Source organism: Octopus bimaculoides, chromosome 6 (assembly GCF_046866305.1).
Source record: "Octopus bimaculoides isolate indiv1 chromosome 6, ASM4686630v1, whole genome shotgun sequence".
Taxonomy (NCBI): domain Eukaryota; kingdom Metazoa; phylum Mollusca; class Cephalopoda; order Octopoda; family Octopodidae; genus Octopus; species Octopus bimaculoides.
Genome location: NC_142933.1, coordinates 83467942 through 83490738, shown reverse-complemented (window position 1 = coordinate 83490738; position 22797 = coordinate 83467942). Strand labels below are relative to the sequence as shown.

Here is a 22797-nt window from a genome sequence, read left to right as displayed (position 1 = left end):
ATATGGAATATGTCTTATTGAATAGATGAAATATTGAGTGTTCTATATAAAGGATTAAATATATAAATATATAAAGGCGAATATGTATTTTCTATACCTTGTGGTATTTCATATTTTCTATACCTTGTGGTATTTCATCATGGCCGTTATGACAGACTTTAACAGACTGTAATAGGTTGGCTGGTTTTCTGTCTTTTATACCAATTCCTTTGGACAGCAGCAGTATGTGTTTGGCTATTTTTAGAATTGATGTAAAATCTATTTTTAGAAATGATGATATTTGAGAAATTGTTTTGTGTTTTGTGTTTGGGTTGTAGGGATAAGATTTTTAAACCCCAGTAGGTGTTTGGCTGTTCTTAGAAATGATGCCAAATCTATTTTTAGAAATTATATTTGAGAGATTCTTTGTGTTTTAGTTATAGGGATAAGATTTTTAAACCTCAAGTAAGATAAATTTAATCATTGTTTGTTAAGAGTGGGTTTGAATTTCTTAATAAAGTCCTTTTCTTTACATTTTCTCTCAATTTCATTCCGGTTGTAAAGTTTATGGAATGGAAATATAATAAAAGTTTGATGACCACATGTTGCCAGATGGTTACTCAGTGGTATTTGGCGGACTTCTGGGTTTCTAATCTGTTGTCCATGTACTTGGGGTTTAAAAATCTTATCCCTATAACTAAAACACAAAGAATCTCTCAAATATAATTTCTAAAAATAGATTTGGCATCATTTCTAAGAACAGCCAAACACCTACTGGGGTTTAAAAATCTTATCCCTACAACCCAAACACAAAACACAAAACAATTTCTCAAATATCATCATTTCTAAAAATAGATTTTACATCAATTCTAAAAATAGCCAAACACATACTGCTGCTGTCCAAAGGAATTGGTATAAAAGACAGAAAACCAGCCAACCTATTACAGTCTGTCATAACGGCCATGATGAAATACCACAAGGTATAGAAAATATGAAATACCACAAGGTATAGAAAATACATATTCGCCTTTATATATTTATATATTTAATCCTTTATATAGAACACTCAATATTTCATCTATTCAATAAGACATATTCCACATATTCAATAAGACATTCAATACTTTAGTTCATAGAACCATCCATTTTTATTTTATATTATATATTATATATTATATTATATATTGTTTATTCCATATTCTATATCCCACATTGGTTTTGCAGGAATATAAATAAAACATAAAAAACAGACAGTGTTGGAACTCTTTTAAACAAAATAACATATTCCTCTATACACAATCATACAAAAAAAACCCCTTTTTTGTATTTATTTTTACTCGCATATATATATATATATATACATATGTATGTATATGTATATATGTATACATGTGTGTGTGCGTGTGCATGAATGTATGTTCTTTTCTCTGCTTAAGTATCTCACTTATAGAGCATACACGTTTGGACACGGTTGAGAATGAAAGAAAACGACAGAAGGTTAGTATTTGCGCATTCGTGAGTGAGATGTATCTGAGGAGAGAGAAAGGAGCATTTTGAAAAAAATGGAGGGAGAGAATTTGGGAGAAAATCATGTTGAGAGACATTAATAGTTAGTAAGTAGGGTAACATTTACTGGAGGAAGTTATTTTTTGTTGATCACAACAATAACTGAAACAAAAAGGGAAAACATTCACGGATCTTCATACAATTATCATTTCAAAAAGAAACAAACATCGTAATAGAAGTCGATACATCCTCATTTACATGTTAAGTCAGCTGGACAGAAGGACAATGATAGTTTCGATGTGTGTCGGCATGTCTTCATTTCCGCTTTCACGGACATAGGAATATTTTATAATCGAAAGAAAATGAAATTTACACTCTCTCGATTTGGCCAGCTGCGAATCAATTGTAACGATATTGATCAGTCTTTGTTTTTGTTCTTTTAAAATGAAAATAAACTTCATTTCTTCACGAAAGATTTTCACGCGATGTCTTATTACAATAACTAAATGCAATTTTTTTTTTTTTGGCTTGTCATTTTAGAAAGAGAAAGCATCGGTCGAAAACACTTTAGTCGATGGTTGCTTAGTATCTATAATGAAATGGTTCCGTCTACGCCGTATTTGATCTTTCATTCCAAAAATGATTAATACTTTTACGAAATGTCTGAATACAATTTCTATGTTCTTTAAATATTTATCGTAAAAAATTTCGGATCGTTCATTTATATTCATTTTTTTGTTACTTCAGTATTCTCACTTATGCTGCTGAAGTTTCTGTTACCTAACAATTGAATGCCTATCAATTAAGTTGTAACACAAGCGCAAAAAGAACTTTGCAACTATTTCTTTATATTTCTAGAACAATTAGTTTTACGAAGTATGACATATTTATTATTAATACTGCCAACACTTCTTCTTCCTGCAACTTACTCTATCGAGATATTGATTCATATACGTGGTATATGAAGTATCTAGACTGTTGCCATAGTATACGGATACATGTAAGTATCCGGACTGTTGCCATAGTAACGACGCTAAAGAACGCAGAGTAAAGCCACTTTCTAGAGATTGACCTTCAACTCTGCTGTGCATGCGCACTAAGTTTTAATGTTTACAGCAGTGCTTGAAAGGAAGGTGTGTATCATGCGATCGTCGCATTAACCATAACAGAATTTGAGCAGAGAATCTACATCAAATGTTGTCAAAAAGCTAGGCGATACATGTTCACAGACCTACGCAAAGTTTTCAAAAAGTTTTCCTTGTTTTCGACACACTGAAGTGGGTCTTGTGCCATTGAAACCCAAATCTTCAGTGATAACGGACTGAACTGAAATACTACGGAGGGTCCATTCTTTAGTCTAAAACAAATTTGTGAAACTGGATAACAAGAAATCCCTCATCATTCACCTGGACTCCCCTCTCTCCCTCTCTCACTCTCTCTATCTCTATCCCTCAAACTCTGTTTCTCTCTGCCTCTGTCTCTGTTTGTCTGTTTGTCTCTCTCTGTCTCTCTCCCTCTCTCTCCCTCTCTCTCCCTCTCTCTTCTTCCCCCCTCTCTCTCTCTCTCTGCTCAGTTTCTCACTGATGATATCAATGGGGTAACCTACTTGCATAGCATTTTGGCAAAACTCATTTGACACAATCTCCTCTTCTCTTTTCAATCTCCTTACTCTGAATATACTCACAGACTCTGCACGAACTATTATGACAGTTGTTCCCATACCAGAATGTTAAATATCTGGGATTCCCCTCCTTCTAGCGCGCGTTTTTTTTTTCTCACCTGTCTTTTACAAGAAGATTTTTAAGCTGAAACCCTTGCCGCATCCATTCAAGGTCGTCTCCACAGACTCTTTCTTCACAAATGATTGTTTTTACATGTATTGTGACCAATATAATCAAATTCATATGTTGGTTAGCGTATGAATATGCATGTAAGTAAACGTGCACTAGATTATGCCATCTATACTTTTACTGGCAAAAGGGACGAAATCTTTAAAATTCTGATTAGTTGACAAAGCGTCAACATTGGTAACTAAAGACTTTATTTTATTGCATGAACGCCATCTTCATCAGGAAATCTATCCGCTCCGAAACAGTGCGGCTTGTGTTGTATTTCGGAAAACGTGCTTACTGTCAGAACATTTAATGTTCCCACAGTGCTAGAGGTGATAAACGAACGAATAATGTGACTAATTTAGAAGTAGAAGTAATTAGATTCCTCACATCAAATGAAACAATTCATTTTTATGGCTGTTGAGATGTGTTCTGGCAAGTGTTAGTAATGTCAATTTAGCTGTTGGGTATAATAAACTTCACGGCAAATTAAGAAGACACAATTATTAAAAATATGTATGCTAAAATATGAACTTGTCTTAAAACCTATGTAAATATGATTGCAATAATCTATTAAATTCCTAAAAGTACGACACATATACATCATAGAAAGTTTGAGTAACATATTTAGAAATTTTTTCATATTTTGAAAATTGCATTATATTCAACATATCTCAAGAAAAAAAAGAACAGAAAAGAAAAAGATTTAGTAAATATGGATGCAACTTTTGATTTTCGGTGGAGATTTGTAAGAGATTTGTGACAGGCCTTTTGTGTTGCAGAATTTAGATTAATATTTCGGACACTGATAAATGTAGTAAAAAACTGATTTTCACATTTATGCCAATTGTTAATTTTTTAAATAAACCTTCAGTTGTATACGCCACACTATACATTTGAATATCAGCATATTTATTTTACTACTAGACGAAGGATACTGCGAACAAATTACACTCTTTCTATTCAAATAATAGAGATGCGTTTCGCCATGCCACACGGCAACTAGACTCTATGCATTCAATTAAATTCAGTATGTCCTCAGTCTCATACCATTCTGTTAATAGCACTAATATAGCTGTATGAACTTCGTCTTCTATTAAACTACGTAAGTCTCTAAAATATAACACGTGATATCTTGTAGTATTTAGCACGATACTAAAAGTTTGCAAATCTAAATTGCATTCAGAAAGAATATCAGAAATCGGTGGAATATATCCATAATTATATATATACTTATGTCTTGAGTTCTATTTTCCTCCTGCATTACCAAACCAATATGTATATATATATATATATATATATATATATATATATTTATATATATATATATATATATATATATATATATATATATATATATATATATATATATATATATATATATATATATATATATCTTATATATATAAAGCTGAAGTTTCGTGTGTGTGTGGACAATTCCATACACAGTCAACTATCTTCTGAACCTTTCATCCGATTTCGTTGAAGTTTTAAAAATTTTAAAGAGATTCGCCTGCCACCCAGCAAGGACCGGATCTACTTATTTTTCCGAAAATCGATATTGGGGCTTGTTGAGCAGTTCGAGAAAGGAGATGAGTTGTACTCACATGTGAGCTTTACTCAATCAGCTGTTAAGTGTGTGCAAAGTTTACACGAAAATGCTGCAGTAATTAGGCATTAAAACAAGACGTTTTTTATTGCTGGGTATAAAAGTTTTCTTAAGCAAATTTTCAAAAGGTTTTTTTTTACTTTCGTACGATGGTTCGTCCCGTTAGGGCGGTCATTTTATTATCTTATATAGGCAACAATTTTTTCTTATATAGTCGTTTTTTTTTTAAATAGGAACTATAATAATAAACGTATCTTTATTTAAGTTTGATAATAACTTTGGCTGGCGCTAAAAAATGTGCATTATTCACCTAAATTGTTTGTAGAAAATAATGCAGGGTAGTTCAAATGTGGGCAATACGCACATACGTGTATGCATGTGTGTACGTTCGTAGGTGTGTGTGTGTGTTTGTGTGGATGTGTGTGTGTGTGTGTGTGTGTGTGTGTGTGTGTACGTGTGTGTACGTGTGTGTTACTTGTGTGTCTTGTGTGTGTGTGCGTGTGTGTGTGTGTGTGTGTGTGTGTGCGTGTGTGTATGTGTGTGTGTGTGTATGTGTGTATGTATCTGTGTAACTCAAAAGTTTTAAAGTGAATCGGAAATATACCAAGAAACAGATATCTGAAGGAATGCATTTGAAGCAAAACCAAAAAAAAAAAAAACAGATCCTCGTAAGATAGTTCAATGATAAACCGATTAAAATGTATACATCTGTATATGAAATTAGTAGACCTCTCTTAAAATCACTTCTCTACTGCTACTAAAAATCTGTAAATGACCCGATAGTTAAAAGCTTCCGTTCTTCCTGATACGTGAGTCTCGCATCAATAATATTCAACTGGAATATACATCAGACAATTTGAAGAAAAAAAAAACAAAAAAAATACATCGGTTTAGGGATAAGTATTTTATTCACTGTACGATTTCCTCACTGCAGTAAGTCTGAAAACATATTATTTGTAGATGCTGTTTTCTCTTTAAATGTGTATATATATTTGTTGGTGCGTAGGTGTTTTTATGTTGGTGCATGCGTATATTTATATTTAAATGCGTGCGCATATACATTCCTAATTATGCGTACGTGTGTAAATATAAATCTATAAATACTCATATAGGTAATAGGAAGAAAGTTTTTTTTGTTTTTAAATGATAACGATGATTATACATATTAAAGAAACGGCAGAAATCATGCAAATACTTACCAAAAGAAGGGACCAATACGCTGAGACTAAATGCAATAACTGGAAGAATTAATGCCTGAAATTTAAAACGAAACACGTATTGAAATTAACTATATGAATAACGATGCAGAATATTTCAGTAAGCAATCAGATTTCAATAACTGAAAATATAGATTAACTACATATAAATAAATACAGACATAAGCACGCACAAAACTACATTTCAAAATATATAAACATGCATTTACACATACATACATACATACATACATACATACATACATACATACATACATACATACATACATACTTACATACATACATACATGGTGGTAGTTTTCTACTGCTTACACAGAGTTTAACCACGTCCTGTACCTACACCTTCGCACCATCATGGCGTCTGATGTGGCTTTTGAAACTAGGCAATGTTCTGAAAAGACACCCACATAGATTGCATCTCTAATTTGGACCACCAATACCTGCAGATGAGTTCTGTTCTTTGAGACATTTTAGAATAAGCTACAATTGCATTTTTAGGTTACTGCCAGCCTACAAATTGAATGATTTTACTAAGATTTGGAGTACAGGCAGTACCTGTGGAGATGAATAATTTTCAGTGGGTGTAACTTGCCCTGCACTACCCCCACCTATTGGCCCAAGAAGAGTTTCGCCGGTATGGCATGGAAATTGACAAAACCAGGAAATTCCAAGGCCTAAGATTTTCTTTCGGAGATTTCGTTCTCCTAGACAGATTTCCAACCAAGGTTAAAGAGTTTCTACCTGCTCATGAGATAAGCTATCATCTGCTTCAACATAACTGTAAAATATATGCAAACAATGCCATTGTAATCCCGTGCAACGCCGGGTATCTCCTAGTATAAATAGAAAAGTAAATATATCCATACATGCGCAGAAATTCATACACAAACCCACACATAGGTGACATTAATAATTTAGTTGGAACAATTGTCGAGGAAATTGACCTTACGTTCATTATATAATTTACTTAATGAATCCTTTACAATAAATGTCAAAAGTGATCTGGTTCCCTTGTATGGGTTGGCTAATTTATGTAAATACCCTGATGTTTTCCTTATATATCAGATCAAGTAATTTTGAGGATACGCATATCTCATGAAATTATTTCCAGTACACAACATGTGCTTGATTTATCGCAACAGAAAAGTAAATAGAAAGCAAAACTGAATATATTGTGTAAATTATGTGCAAATATCAGAAACAGAAAGCAACTGGAAAATGTAGCTAAACTACACACGCCAAATCTGAATACCGTTCGCACAATAGAAAAAAGAGGTATTTGTGTTAATATTAAGCAGTGTACATGAATAAGGGCTGTGTAAATATTGACCTCAGTCCAAATAAATTTCTATTTTAAATATCTTAGTGACTTTCAAGCGATATTTTCAGTGTACGCATGACAAAAAAGAAATAAAACAAATCCAATTTCAAATATCCAAAATCGCATGAAAGTAGTTACATCCTAAGAATTAACTTTTATTCAGCTTTGTTTTCTCACTTAATTTAATTTTGTGAGAAAACACATTTCGTTTTTCTCACAAACGAATGTGATTATTGCGCCTATAGTAAACACAGTGGCTTAATTTCAGTAAAGGAATGCTACCTGTCTCTGAGTTACTAATTGACGTTTCTATCAAAAAAGAATACAAAACATACAATATTCATATCGACTCTCACAAAATATGCCATGGCAACTAAACGTTCGATACTATTTTATAATATCCAATAGAACACGATAGTTCGGCAAGTTGCCATCATTGGAAATATCATATTGCCATTAGACAAGCCATATGAATTAAATGGTAATATCATATATATAAGACAATCAAGATTTACATATAAACATTAAGATTTGTTTTCAAAGCTTTTTATTTACATCAGCTGAGAACATCTCTTGGACTGCTACAATGTAAATTTAAAACGACATTAGAGCAATACAAACGTCTCCAAGGCTATATTATAGTTACCCATAAGAACAAAATGATATGCAGAATGATACCTCATGAACGAGAAGTATACCCCTCTAATCCACTGCGTGCCCTCTACAATCAATAGCCCACTACCGCACTGGGGTCGTCCTCTGTATCTTTTACCGGTGCTTAAACACGTCTTGTTTTTTGAGAATTGGCCAAGATATGTAAACTCACTACACCCAACTTAATAAATGGGACCTACAATATCTCATTCAGCAGGTCAAAGGTATGTCTATGTGCTCAACAAGTTCGCCTCTTACTCTGTGGTTTCCAAGTTTTATCCCTCTACGAGGCACCTTGAGAATGCACAAACTATCAGTAATTACATCTACTGTCAGAAATGCTGAGAACCAGTGTTTGATCCAATGGAAACTCCTAAACAACAATAGTTATAGGTCACTAAATTCGACTTAAAATACAGTTAATTTCATACTAAGCTCATACATATCCTTGCTTCATAAAATGGCAAACAATTCAAACTAACACAAAATGCATAATTCTAACCCGGCATTAAACATATCAAATTTTCTTAGCAGAAATCTAATTAATATTATCGACAGTATATTTCTCTAATATGCGGTCCAAGTGATAACACTTATATTCTCAGAATGAAGAGAACTGTACGAAACGTTGAACCCTTTCACTTCGCACGTCAAATAAACCGAACATTTCTCTGCACTCTCCTCTATTGGTATTTATTGACGCTGAATACAGGCAATCCCCATAGAATCGAGATTTCACGGTATAATGAATATTATTTTCTGGAATATACTCACCAAATTCGATGATATTGGGTAGAACAAGAGAACAAATATTCATATCCCCGGTTACAATCATCGTAAAATAACGTCCATATTTACTTAATAGTAAACATAGATTCAGTCGTGATGCATATTTACATCTCATTCACCTCATTAACTTCATGCATCTCATTAATCTTATTAACAAGCTTATATTTTTGTCTATTTAAATGATATGTCGCTAAAAACGTCAGGGAAAATACAAAACATGTTATGAAATCAGATCTCTTGTTTCATCTATATATATATAAAAATGAGAATGTGTGTGTGTGTGACTGTCTGTCTGTCTGTTTGTTTGTCTGTCTGTCTGTTTGTCTGTTTGTCTCTCTGTCTGTGTGTGTGAATCCCTAAAACTCGAGAACTACGCAACCAATTTCATTCAAATTTTACACATGCCTTACTTAGAGTTCCAGTTGTGTTTTAGTCAAAAAGACATTTTTAACTTCATACATAGTTCGAGCCCATAGCAGCATAATATCTCCTCCTCTATTTAAGTATTACGTGTCAAAAGTGAAACAAAAACACTCATGTTAAATACTTTCACGTTAAAAATGAAACTATTCCACTAACTGAAACAATCACATTTCGATACTGTAATGACAGATACTTTCAGAGAGAGAGAGAAAGAGAGAAAGAGAGAGAGAGAGAGAGAGATGTATATGTATACATATAGATGTATATGTACACGTATATGTATAGATATAGATATAGATATAGATGTATATGCATACATGTATATGTATACATATGTGTAGATGTATATATATAAATATAGATGTACATGTAATATGTACACATATATACATGCATACAGATATCTATACATATATACACCCATCACACACATACACATGCACACAAACACACACATTAGTCATTTGTTTTCTTATTGAAAACTACGTCAACAGTACTGAATGGATCTTTATGAAATTTGGAAATTATATTCTATGCATAACGGCCATAACACACATGAAAATTCATATATTTTTGATGTTGATGAAATTTTAATCCGAACATAACAGATGAGCATTATTTGTAATTCAACGGTACAACAGTGTAAGACTACCCTTTCAGATATACTTACATTGTGATTTCTGCAATGTGGTGCATAAATTGTCAAGTAAATGAGACGCATCTTTGCCTCCACTGATTCACTTGCAAAGTGTTGAGTAAAATTATTTCGTTGCAGACCTCCTTTGAGTCTTTTTATTATCACTGTGACACACATAGTCCCCAGTTGGTAACATTGATTTCAAGACCTTACCAGATGAGAGACTGGTTGTTCTAAGACATTTATCGATTGTAAATTTTGTCTGCAATTTGGAAATTATATTCTATGCATAACGGCCATAACTCCCATGAAAATTCATATATTTTTGATGTTGATGAAATTTTAACCCGAACATAACAGATGAGCACTGTCTGTAGCTGGTCTTCTCTTGGAAGAGCCCTGCTTCTCACATGGACAACTGTATGTTGGCTGCCCAAGAGTGGGCAGTAAAAAAAACCTATTTGCATATGCTCCACAAGGGAAAACAAGGAACACTGTTTACAACGAGGTGTTATAATCACAACAGCAAGAAAGTATGCACATGATCACCTTCTTTTACGAAACTTCATTGACTTTCATATATTTATATTGATATACATATATATACGTGTGTTTGTGTGTGTGTGTGTGTGTATACATATCTCTATATATAAAGATGAGAATGTGTGTCTGTCTGTCTGTGTGTCTGTGTGAATACCTAAAACTCAAGAACTACACAACTCTCTTTTACAAACCCAGTGAAAATACATATATTTCATATGTCAAAGAAATTCAAGCAATACATATAACACCAAAGTTAAAAACATTCCCAACAATTCCACAATCCCCAACCTCCAGAGCTATTGAAGAAACTGTTATCATCAACTGACCAAGATTCCTAACATTTGCAAAACAAAATTAGACAATACGACGCTGTACTACAGATGACATCATTTGGAACCACAGGAGATTTAACTGAGGCAGCATTCATCCAAATTTTCAAGATCCAACCTCAGATTTATCATCGCATTGTCTCTCTACTACCTCTGTCAAATGAATCACCAAAATTGGCCTTTCATTATTTACAATCTGTACCTGTTTGTTTGGTTACGAAATAAAATACACAAAACGTGTTTCTGAATTACGTGTATTTACTTTATATAGATATGAGTTGAAAACTTTCTTCTAGCATTCCACTTAATGTCTATGTTCCATGCTGGCATGGATTGGAGAGTTATTAAGATAGAAATATGGTATCGTAGCTACTAACAGTTGAGGGTTGCGTAGTCTAGACGGTGTTTTTAGATTTCATTATTCTCTTTAACCCGGGCAAAGCCGGGTATTTCTGCTAGTATATGATAAAAGACATAATCACATTATCTGTGATACATTTAGATATTTAAATACTATCTATCTAATGCAATTGAATGCATTGACAATTATAATTATTCATCTACATTTGGGGCATATGAGAAGTATATTAGTTTGGACACAGCCTGAAACTAAGCTCTTCATTCCATTTTAAATAGATTTTTGGGCGAGTAAAACTCCAAACACAAACAACAAAGTAGAGTTTACATTATCATGTATTAAGAGCTGAATTCACATGTAATGACACTTTGCACAGCATGTCCCTACATAATACATTTAGACACTAAACAGCTATCGATTTCTAAAATGTCCGGATATTGTCATATTGGAACAAGTCTGTTGATAAATAGATTCATTTGATAATCGATATTCTGCGCAAAACGATATATCGATTAAATAAGAAATACTAGTTAAATTGTAATCCAGTGTAGAATTTTAATACGAAGTATTAAACATTTTTTTAGAGAATTATATTTTTGTCGATTCTCTTTCATATTGATCTTTTATCTTTTGTTTCTGTCGGCTAGGAAACAAACTCAAATTCTTCAAAGCAACAGGATTTCTAAAGGATTTAAATCAGTGAATTTTTCACATTGCTTTATAAGTTCCTATCTGCATGACATGGACACATATACAGGCACACGATCTCAGTTACAAATATAGTATAGATACAAATACACACATAAACACACACACACGCATCCATAGAAAGATAGAAAGATAAATAGAAAGACATACATACATATATACATACATACATACATACATACATACATACATACATACACACACACATACATACATATCAATATAGTGTATTGTGCTTTCACATGACTGCAAATGAAATATGACGAAACAAATTGTACGGTTATCGTCAGATATATTGGAATAAGATCCCTTAAGCAAAGTTTGCAGATTTGAAGTCAGTGAATATAAATTTCTTTCGACTTTCTCATATACATCTCGTATTCAGTTGAACTGAAGATCAAAATACAATAGTAGACAGTTTATACTACAAGAAATGAAAACCTTCAGAAACAGTAGTACAATAGATTGTTACGGTTCAGTCTCTCTTTCACTTCTCAACAAACCATGTCAAAACAATTCGCTGCTATCAGGAACAATTACCTCCCCAAGAAGCACTGTTGCTATAAAACTTACGATACGTATTTTTCTGTTACGTGGCATGCAAAAGAAATCGACAAGACTAGTTCAAATGTTATGCAATGTTTTATCCATGATGAGTTACTTATTTGCCTGACCACAGCGTGAGTACGACGAAATATATCATAGAATACAAACAAACAGCATGATATTTTTACCCATTTGTTTCCCTGGGTCATCTGCTCGTAAACCTGTGGGTTTGCCGTGGCTCTTCTTATAGACTGAGGAGGATAAGGACATATACTAAAGTGTTCAGGTTTACCTGTCGGTTCTGTTTCAGGTTTACCTGTCGAAACACAACAACATTTTTTGTCGTTGAATCGACTGCCAGCTTCACATGATATTTTCACCCATTTGCCTCCCTTGGTCATCCGCTCATAAATCTGTGGGTTTGTAGTGGCTCTTCTTATAGACCGAGAAGGCTTATGCCCACATACTTGGTATTCCGCTTCAGGTTCAGCTGTCGGTTCTGTTTCAGGTTTACCTGTCGGTTCTGTTTCAGGTTTACCTGTCGGTTCTGTTTCAGGTTTACTTGTTGGTTCTGTTTCAGGTTTACTTGCTGGTTCTGTTTCAGGTTTACTTGTTGGTTCTGTTTCAGGTTTGGTTTCAGGTTTACCCTCCGTATGTATGACACTTTATCCTCAACCTCATATATATATATATATATATATATATATATATATATATATATATATATATATATATATATATATATATGCATATATATATATTCATGTCCGTATGTCTGTATACGTACGTATCTCTGTACTTATGTACGTAGGTATGTATTCTTTTGGTTTTCTTCCACATCTATCGCTAAATGTAGATAAGAGCAAATCTTTAATCGAGAGATAATTGATATTCATTGGAATTTATACAAACATTAACTAAGAATTCATATACGCATACATGATTTAAGTACGTACCTCGTATGTGTCAGCTTGTATCTTCCCATCCATGCACATCACCCTCTCTGTGTACACATACCAATAACTATACACCTATTCGTGAGTATGCGTACAAATTTGTCTAATGTTCGGATTATTTTAGACATTTTTGTATTTTCATTAATGGCAGATAATTGTAACTTTTTAATTAGTTGTGTTTCTGATTTTCTGTAACTAAACTTCTCAAGATTCGTGCTAAGGCAATTAATTCCATTGCCAACTCCTCGAATAATGGCAGGTATAAATCTAAATTTATAGTCTGTGTGAAATGTCTACAGATTTCTCATTAATTCGCACCGGTGACTTCTTTTAAAATTTTATTTTTTAGTAACATGTTAAATTTTCTACTGAAATACTTGAAATTCAAGCCGGGCGCTAACAATGATTTCTTTGATTAAATAATGACAGGTGTACGAATTTGCGAATGTGACAAGAGAGTATCAGACAAAACACACACACACACACACATATGCACCCCCTCCTCAGGGGTGTCTGTTTATGCCCACATATACATACACATATATACGTTGTCTGTATCTCCTACGACTGTGCACAGGTATGCATATCATTGCATATGTGTCTATATACTCACAGTTTTTTAATGGATTAGATTTGCAGTTTCTTAATTGGCAATGACAAACGTATTTTCTTGGACTTCAGCTGTTTAAAATTCATGAAGAGTCATTTACTGGCAAAATTATACCACTCCAGTAATTACAGGTTGAATTCTAATATTATCAGTGAAGTATCTTCAGATTTCCCTAGGTTGTACATAGATGTTTCATTTCCCTTTAATTCCAACATCGTATTAAAATTTACTGAAAAACCTGTCTGCTATATTTTTTTCATTACACTAGATCTTTGTCTAGTATTTTATCCTTACATTTTATAGATATTTCATCCGGAACATTCCAGCAGTAATACTTTTCACTATTCCAGTATTTCATAAACATTGTAGTAAATTTTTATACCATTTATTCCCCAGGATTATATTTTCCACAGTTTATATTGTACAACATGTTTGTCATAGTATCATATCTCATAATGAGAGATATGGCTTGCTATAAACTGATTGCGGTAAATTAGCTGCTTGTAGACACATCGCGGTAGATACATCTGAGATTTTATTGGATAAATGCACATGATTGATTAGTTAGAATATTTAGCCTAAGATCATAAGATTGTGGTTGCAATAAAATTGTGGTTGCAATTCCATGACTCGGCTGCTCGGTGTACCTTTGAACAAGGCATTCAATATCATGTAACTACACTCTATTCAGTCCTAACGAATATTAGCCATGATGCTGGTCGTCTCTTTCCCTCCAGCTGTAATATCTTGGATGCTCCAAAATGTTCAAATAAATGGGGCCAAAAAGGTGTCTAATGTATAGTAGCATTTATCTACTCATCTAAAACAATTATTGAAAACATATTATATCTAGCAAGCCGGGTTCACTCCTGAATGATGTATAGTTTTGCTTGTAACGTAGTTCATCACCTGGTATTCTGCAGCATACGATAATTATACTTCGAACCAAAGTATTCTCAATAAATTCATCACCATGGCCATATTAAAAAGATGCATTTTCATATTACAAGAATATAAAGGGAACATAATACTTCCTTTAGTTTTCTTTGTATCTTTGGTCGTCGTAATGCTTTGCTTTCATTTGTTTAATAGAAATATCTGCTCGTAATGATTCTGTTTCATTTCGTGATAGACACCTATCATGCAGAAAATGCCAGCTTCCAAACCCTGTTTCTTGATGATACAAAATTGATAAAACTTTAACCCTCAGTAACATTTTTAGCAACCTCTCTGGAACAAATAAATAACAAAATCTGATTTGAAATTGAAGATTAGCCCTCCCCTTCCTTGATATCAAACACACTTACTATGCCACCAAATTTTTCTCACAATAACACTCTTTGCACCCTTCTCGTTTTCTCAAATAATAGCCCATTATAGATTTTTATTGAAATTCAATTAGCCTATAATTGAAGTGCATGTTAATTTAACATATATGCAAAGTTTCGTCAAGATTGGTCCGCTGGTGTTGGCAGCAACGTGGTAACAGACAGATCGACAGACAGGAGTTGCCATTTATGTACAAGATATAATTCGTTTAGGCATTGCGATGCGTATAGCCTGGTGTTAGAACTCATACTACATAGTCTTAAGTACGAAGCGTCAGTCCAATATAGAGCCGTATTAAGAAATTAGGATGACAAAAGCAATAAGAAATTATGTTATGAATTTCATTAGCTATTTCTGCTACAAGGTGCAATGGCCATCCACGTGATATATTACAGCGCCGCCAAACCGGGAACCTGGCGAGAATATTTGCATCAATACCTTCTACGATAAAAGCGTCCAAAAGTACAGGTGTTGTTACTAAACAGGGTAACGGGTTAATTCTACCACCCAAGTAGCCATTGCGGGATTTGAAATCAGAACACAGAGAGTCAGAACATAACACATGGCATGCAATCCGACATTTTTATTGCTCCAATAATCCACTATCTTCGGTGGATTGATGAAAATTTATTCCTTTTTATGGGCTCCGAAAGAACGAAAGGCACAGTTGATCTCAGCGGGATTTGAATTCAAAGCGGAGATAATCTGAAAAATAGTATCTCGATGCATTTGGCCCAAGCTCTAACAACTCTGCCAATTCATGACTTATAAATTTTAGTAGTAATATGGAAGTATCAAAGAAGTTTAAAATACTTAGAATTCAAGAAACTGCTCCTTCTATAAGAATGTGATCCTGTGCCGGATTTTCTAAAACAGTTTTGAATATGTGCCCTCATCTGTCCCAATGAAAACGGATATGCACCCCATTCAATTTATGTACGTGCCGTTTAGATACAGGAGACAAAAGCCACTACTGTTATGGGAATTCGAATTAGGCCTTTATGTTTTCTTCTCTCATATGGATGTCATCTAAAGTCTAATAGAGCAATACAAATTGTATGAGTCTTAGTGCAGCAATCGTGTGCAAGCATGAACGTATATATGTATGCATGTAAATTATGGCATAGCAGTTATATTTGTCTTCTATTAATTTCTGCTTGACTACGTTCGTTGTATATCATTATATATCCAATTACTTTATGCCTAGGTATTACGCAAAGCAATTGATTATCAAATTAAACCAATATCTTTTATGTCCATCTATTCGTCTATCTATCTATCTATCTATCTATCTATCTATCTATCTATCTATCTATCTATCTATCTATCTATCTATCTGACGGACGTGCTGTCACGTCGGCTGCAGAGGTAAACGTTTATTTGACCTTTTATTGTCCACATTTTGTTGGAACTTTTTAATTTAATATTTTTGTTGCGAAGCAGCTAAGCTTCATTTCTGTGTATTTTCAAAGGCAGGAATTGGCTCCAAGGGGCAGTTTTCGGTCCTATCAAAATACAATTTTGGAACGCTTGTCTTGTTCTTTTGATGAGCATTTCCCGAGGCTTCAGATGCCAGAAGAGAAAAAAGAACAGAGTAGCGCGTACTCGCACAGTGGCAGGAACGCAGTTGCTGTAAACGTCACAAAGACGGCGATTACAGCTACTAACAGCCCTCTCACCACCACCACCAACAACAACAACAACAGCAAGGACGCAAATTTATACGTCAAGGAGACTGTTAACAGCCCTGTCACCACCACCAACACCAACAACAAAAACAAAATTGTAACCAAGGTTACAAAACCACGCGTAAAAACCGTCACAAATGTCTCTGACGTAGGCACCATTGCTGCTGACGCCATCATCACCACCACCACCAACAACAACAACAACAATGACAACAACAACAACAACAACAACAACAACAACAACAACAACAACAACAACAACAACAACAGCAAGGACGCAAATTTATCGGCCGTCAGCACCGACACCACCACCTGTTCAACAAACTCTGCTGCCACTAACACCACCTTTGAACCCGGCAGTACCAACACCAACATAAACAAAAATGTTCCAAAGAACATGTCCGCCAGCACAACAAAAACAAATTTCGCCGATGCTATAAAGGAAAAAAGGACAATAGTGACATTCACACAACAACAAATTAAAGACACAAAATCCCTTCTTACGAAAGAAGGCGATGATGTTAAAATAAACATTCCAAAAGAAATTATAGAAAAAAAAACAAAAAGTGCATAATTTATAAATTGGTACACACAAAAACCAGACGTGTAGAAAATTTTAGCACAGAGAAGATCGAGATTTGCCTTAAACCTGTACGGGCTCATCAAGAGCATGTCACATGGGGACCAAAATTTGGAACGGTACAGGTGAGATTCTTAAATGAAAATTTAGCGAAGCAGTTTTCGACACTCTCTCTCCGCACAGATAACTTGGTGATGATACCGAGTTATCTTGGACAGAGAGTGACCAAAGTAATTATGAAAAATGTGCCATCAGAAGTGGACACCCAATGGCTAATATCGGCCGTATGCCTCGAAATGGAGGAGGCAAATATTTTGGAGATTACGGTCGTAGAGGAAAAGAACTGGGGAGGGAAAATCTGGAAATCCTTCTCCACATCACGGAAGAGGCTTCACAGAAAATTCCTCCAAACATTAGACTGGCAGAGGACCACAAGCTGTATGTGGTGGTAGAGGGCAGGCGACCTCGCTGTTACCTATGCAACAGCGAGGCACATCTGAAAAAGGACTGCCCTCTGGCCGCTAAACAAAAACAACAACAACAACAACAACAGAAGCAACTACCAAATACCCACAACAGAAAAACTTTACTACCAACACCACCAGCAACACAAAAAACAACAACAGAAATATCAGCAATAACCACAACAGAAAAGACAACAGAAACTGCAAAAACAGAAAAGAACAAAAAAGAAAATTCCAAGACTGCCTCTCCCTCCCCCATATCACATACACCACACACAAATAACAAGTAGTCAACACCAACAAAAACAGCAACACAAACACTCACAGAAACACACACAGACGCACAAAATTTGCCGTTACCTCTTTCTGACTCCTCAGAACTCTCATCATCGGAGGAAGAGAGTGGGGAGGAGTGGAAAATAGCTACGAAAGAAAGAGGAAGCACAGTAAGAAGAAAACAAAACAAAATGCAAACACAAACAAAGCAGGGAGATTCACATCTCCCGAAAATACACCTAATACCAATAGTAATATGCAAAAAACAATGTTAACAGCAATAGACAGTACAAACACAGATTTGATGAATTGCATCAACTCTAAAACAAACATCACAAATAACGACATCAAAACAAACAACCACCCACACACAACACCGCCAAAACACATTAAAATTTACCATGTATCACCAGCATTGCACCACAAAATAAAATCCCCCTACCCCAACTCGGTAGGGGGATGTCAATAGTATTTGTGCAAGAAATTGTACAATAGCCTCCTTGGTGAAACATCCAAGGAGGAAACAAAACTTGCAAGCAGTAAGTCGCTCACTTTTCCTTTCCTTTTGTGATTTAAAGCACACGTATAAATAGAATCATGGTGAAGATTGGTTGTGTGAATGTGCGTGGCTTAGGGTCCCCTTGGAAACAAGGGTACCTCTTAAATGACATCAAGTCACACAATTTGGATATCATAGCCATTAGTGAGACCAGACTCCATGAACCGCGGGCCCTAAAGTCCATGTTTGGCGGACAGTTTAACATTTATTTTTCTCCCTGTCTGCCGAGGATGGGCGGTAGTGGCACGGCGGTTCTTTTTCGCAAGAGTCTGGATCTCCAGGTAAAGACTATATTTACGGACCCGGAGGGTAGACTGGTTGTCCTAGATGTGGACGGCAGCGATGGAGGCGCTTTTCGGCTGCTGGCAGTTTATGTGCCTCCTTTAACAGGTCGGTCGGACTTCTTTTGACGTCTAGAAGTATTCCTGGGAACGTCTCGTCCCTTACTTTTAGTGGGGGATTGGAATGCTACCTTGGACACGCATCTAGACTACGTGGGGAGTGACAAAACTAGAAGGGGATGCAAAAGCCTCAGAGACCTGCTCAGACGCTTCCAGTTGTCTGACAGGTACCGACTCGACCACCCAAATGTGCCAACGTGGACTTGGAGCAACCGCATTGGGTCGTCGAGATCGTATCTAGATAGGATAGTGTGTAGGACAAGTGATAGAGATAGTTTAGGATGTCCACAGTTCCACATAGTCAGCAACACGGATCACAAACTTGTGACGTGTACGCTAGACTTAGATAAGGCACATAGGCAGGGTCCCGGTTACTGGAAACTAAACGCGTCTTTCCCGTCGAGACAGGTTTTCAGAGACCGGATTACCACGTTAGTAAAGAGGGCTTTGACGGGAGCCATCGTCAACAACAAATGGTGGTTTGCCCTCAAGAAAGCAGTAAGGGCGGAAGCAACAAGGTATAGCAGGGCACTAGCTGTAGAGAGGAACAGAGTAGAGGGGGAGCTAGTGATAACGTTAGAAGAGGCATTGCGAAGTGGCATCGCATCCGACGTTTTAGCGGCGAGGTTGGCCCTCGACCAGCACTTCAATGCTAAACACGAAGGGTGTGCTGTCAGGGCAAGGATGCGTGCTCTGAGGAATGAAAGTGTTGGAGCCGCACGAGAGGCCCGGGTGGCGGAGGCGCAGCGGGGTAACAGAGCCACCATCCGGTCTCTGGTAGACGAACAAGGGCGCGAATTGCTCGAGCCGAGCAAGATGTGCGAGGCGTTTCAGCGGCATTTTGCCCGACTGTTCAGGAGGAGTGGCGAGCGAGAAGGCAGGGTGGACTTTAGTGCCTACCTGCACAACTTGCCACGACTCTCGGAAAGAGAGGCGAAGTGCTGCGAAGGGGTCATCACGGCGGAGGAGGTGAGGGACGCGATGGCGGGTTGCTCGACGGACAAATCTCCGGGTTTGGATGGTCTGCCCTACGAGCTTTACAACTGCATGCCAGACTTGTTTGGAGACGTCTTGGCGGCCGTGTACTGCAACTGGCAGCAGAACGGTAGCATTCCCGGTTTTGTTAGCCGAGGAGCGGTAACGCTGCTGAAGAAAGATCCAAACAAGGGGTACGCCATAGATAACTTTAGGCCATCACTGTGCTCAATGCAGACTTGAAAATTTTGGCCAAGATGTTAGCCAAGCGGTTGGCGCTGGTCATCGAGAAACTGGTCGGCACGGAGCACACGTGCGCCGTGCCGGGCCGGAGCATCCATGACAACCTCCATCTCATGCGCTACATCATAGAGAGGGTAGTCAAGGAACCTGGCATGGGTGGGGCCCTGATCAATTTGGATCAATCGAAAGCTTTCGATAGGGTAGACCATCGATACTTGGAGGCCGTTCTCGAAGCGGCCGGCTTCGGTCCTGTTTTCCACGGCTGGATGTCTACCTTGTACACAGGCATCCGTTCGGTTGTTCGCGTCAATGGACGTCTATCGGGACCCTTCGACATTACACGTTCGGTTCGTCAGGGTTGCCCCTTGTCGCCGCTCCTGTACGTATTGACTCTCGAGCCACTACTGCGGAAGCTGGCGACGCTGAGGGGCATCCCGCGAGAACTGGGGTACTGGACGAGCGTGTCGGCATACGCGGACGACGTCACCGTCATAGCGTCTAGCCACGAGCACATCAATCTTGTCGGCGAGACGCTGAAAGACTACGACGCGGTGACGGGAGTGAAAATCAACCGGGATAAGTCGGTGGGTTTGCTGCTCGGCACCTGGAGAAGCAAGCCCATACCGTCCGGCAGCGCCTCAGTAGTGGGACGCTGGATGGACGGTCCGGTCAAGTTGCTCGGAGTCTGGTTCGGTCCGGACCTGCAAACGGAGAAGAACTGGGACGAGATAACGAGTAGGGTGGCTACTCTCTGTAGGCAATGGGCCGAGAGGAAGCTGTCCCTAAAAGGTCGGGCGGAGGTGGCGAACGTGTACATCGCCTCCGTCACCGAATACCGCCTGACCGTCGTGCCTTGTCCCGATCGCGCCATCACCGAAATGGAGCGCATCCTCTTCCGCTTTTTGTGGAAAGGAAGCGTTCCGATGGTGAGGCGATCCGTTTCTTGCCAACACCCGCTGAAAGGAGGGCTGGGCATGCCGTGTTTGATGATGCGCAGGCATGCGCTGAGACTGCGACATTTCCGGCTCTACGTAGACGACGGTGAGCAGGTGTGGTCGCCGTTTGTGCGACGCGCTTTCCCGCAGCTCGTCTCCATGACCGAGCTGCAGTCGTGGATCAAAAAGAGGCCGAGGAATGGCGAATGGCACCGTGAGTGTCGCGTTGCTCTGCAACAACTTTGCCGTCCCGGGTCGACCTTGAGTGTCTGCATCACAACGAAGTCATTATATAGGGGATTAGTGGAGGGCAGGTACGACGACAATCTCGGGGCGAATCTGGGCGTCGACGAGGAATACCTGACCCGCCTGTTCAGGACGACTTTCGGGCCGGGACCTATGGACAACTTCCAGAGATCCCTGGCCTGGCAGTGCTACCGAGAAGCGCAACCCGTTCGGGATAAGCTCTATAGACATGGCTCGCGAAATGCGGGGCCGACCTGCCCGTGATGCGGTCAGAGCGACGAAACCGTTCTGCATGCACTCGTGCAGTGTCCAACCATTTAGGAGCTGTGGGCTTATGTCGAACGACTGCTGTCACGTGTGGGACGAGTCGGTTTATCAACCGAGTCTATCGTCAATATCGTCACACCGCCTTCCTTTAAACGGGAAGGAAGAGCTATATTTATTGTACTTGTGGCTATGGCGAAAGAATGCATCTGGTGGACGCGTCTGAAAGGATTAGAGACAAACACTTTCCTCTCTGGTCAATCTCTCATCAACTTTTTCAAGTATCACTTGAATAGGAAGGTGAGAGTAGAGAGGCAAGTGTTGTCTAGCAATTGTTTTGAAAAAAGATGGAAACATGTAGCAAGAATGGCACGTATAAATGACCATGATTCTATAAAACGTTTAAAATTTTGTAAACAGAGAGTTACTTACGTTTCTTGCATAAAAAAAAGAAATTTTATTTAACAAATTGTGACACTAAGGACCGGGGTTACCGTGGTCTTTTCCGTAGGTTTTTCTTTCCACGGATAACCTCCCCATTTATTGGGAAATTTTTGTAATATTTTCTTTTTTTGTACGTACCCCAAACGTTTTCTCGATGCCTTTTCATCGTTATCCCCATTTTAATTTTTTTACTTTATTTTCGTCCCCATCGAAAAGAAAAACTCTACATTTTTATTTTGTCCCCTCTATGTTGAACACTGTGTGGCTAATAAAGAAACATATCTATCTATCTATCTATCTATCTATCTGCCTGTCTGTCTGTCTGTCTGTCTGTCTGTCTATCCATGCATGTGATTATCTATCCATGTAGCTATCT

At 37.3% G+C, this 22797-nt stretch overlaps 1 protein-coding gene across 3 annotated transcripts in view; it reads right to left on the bottom strand.

Moving 5' to 3' along the window:
* The window catches only part of LOC106870527 (BAI1-associated protein 3), a 1021331-nt gene that overhangs the window by 806617 nt on the left and 191917 nt on the right, over positions 1-22797 (bottom strand). For all 3 annotated transcript variants that reach the window (XM_052968680.2, XM_089354166.1, XM_052968681.2), the window contains one exon: positions 6126-6180. The gene's annotated coding sequence lies outside the window, so the exon portion shown is untranslated. The remainder of the gene's footprint in view (positions 1-6125; positions 6181-22797) is intronic.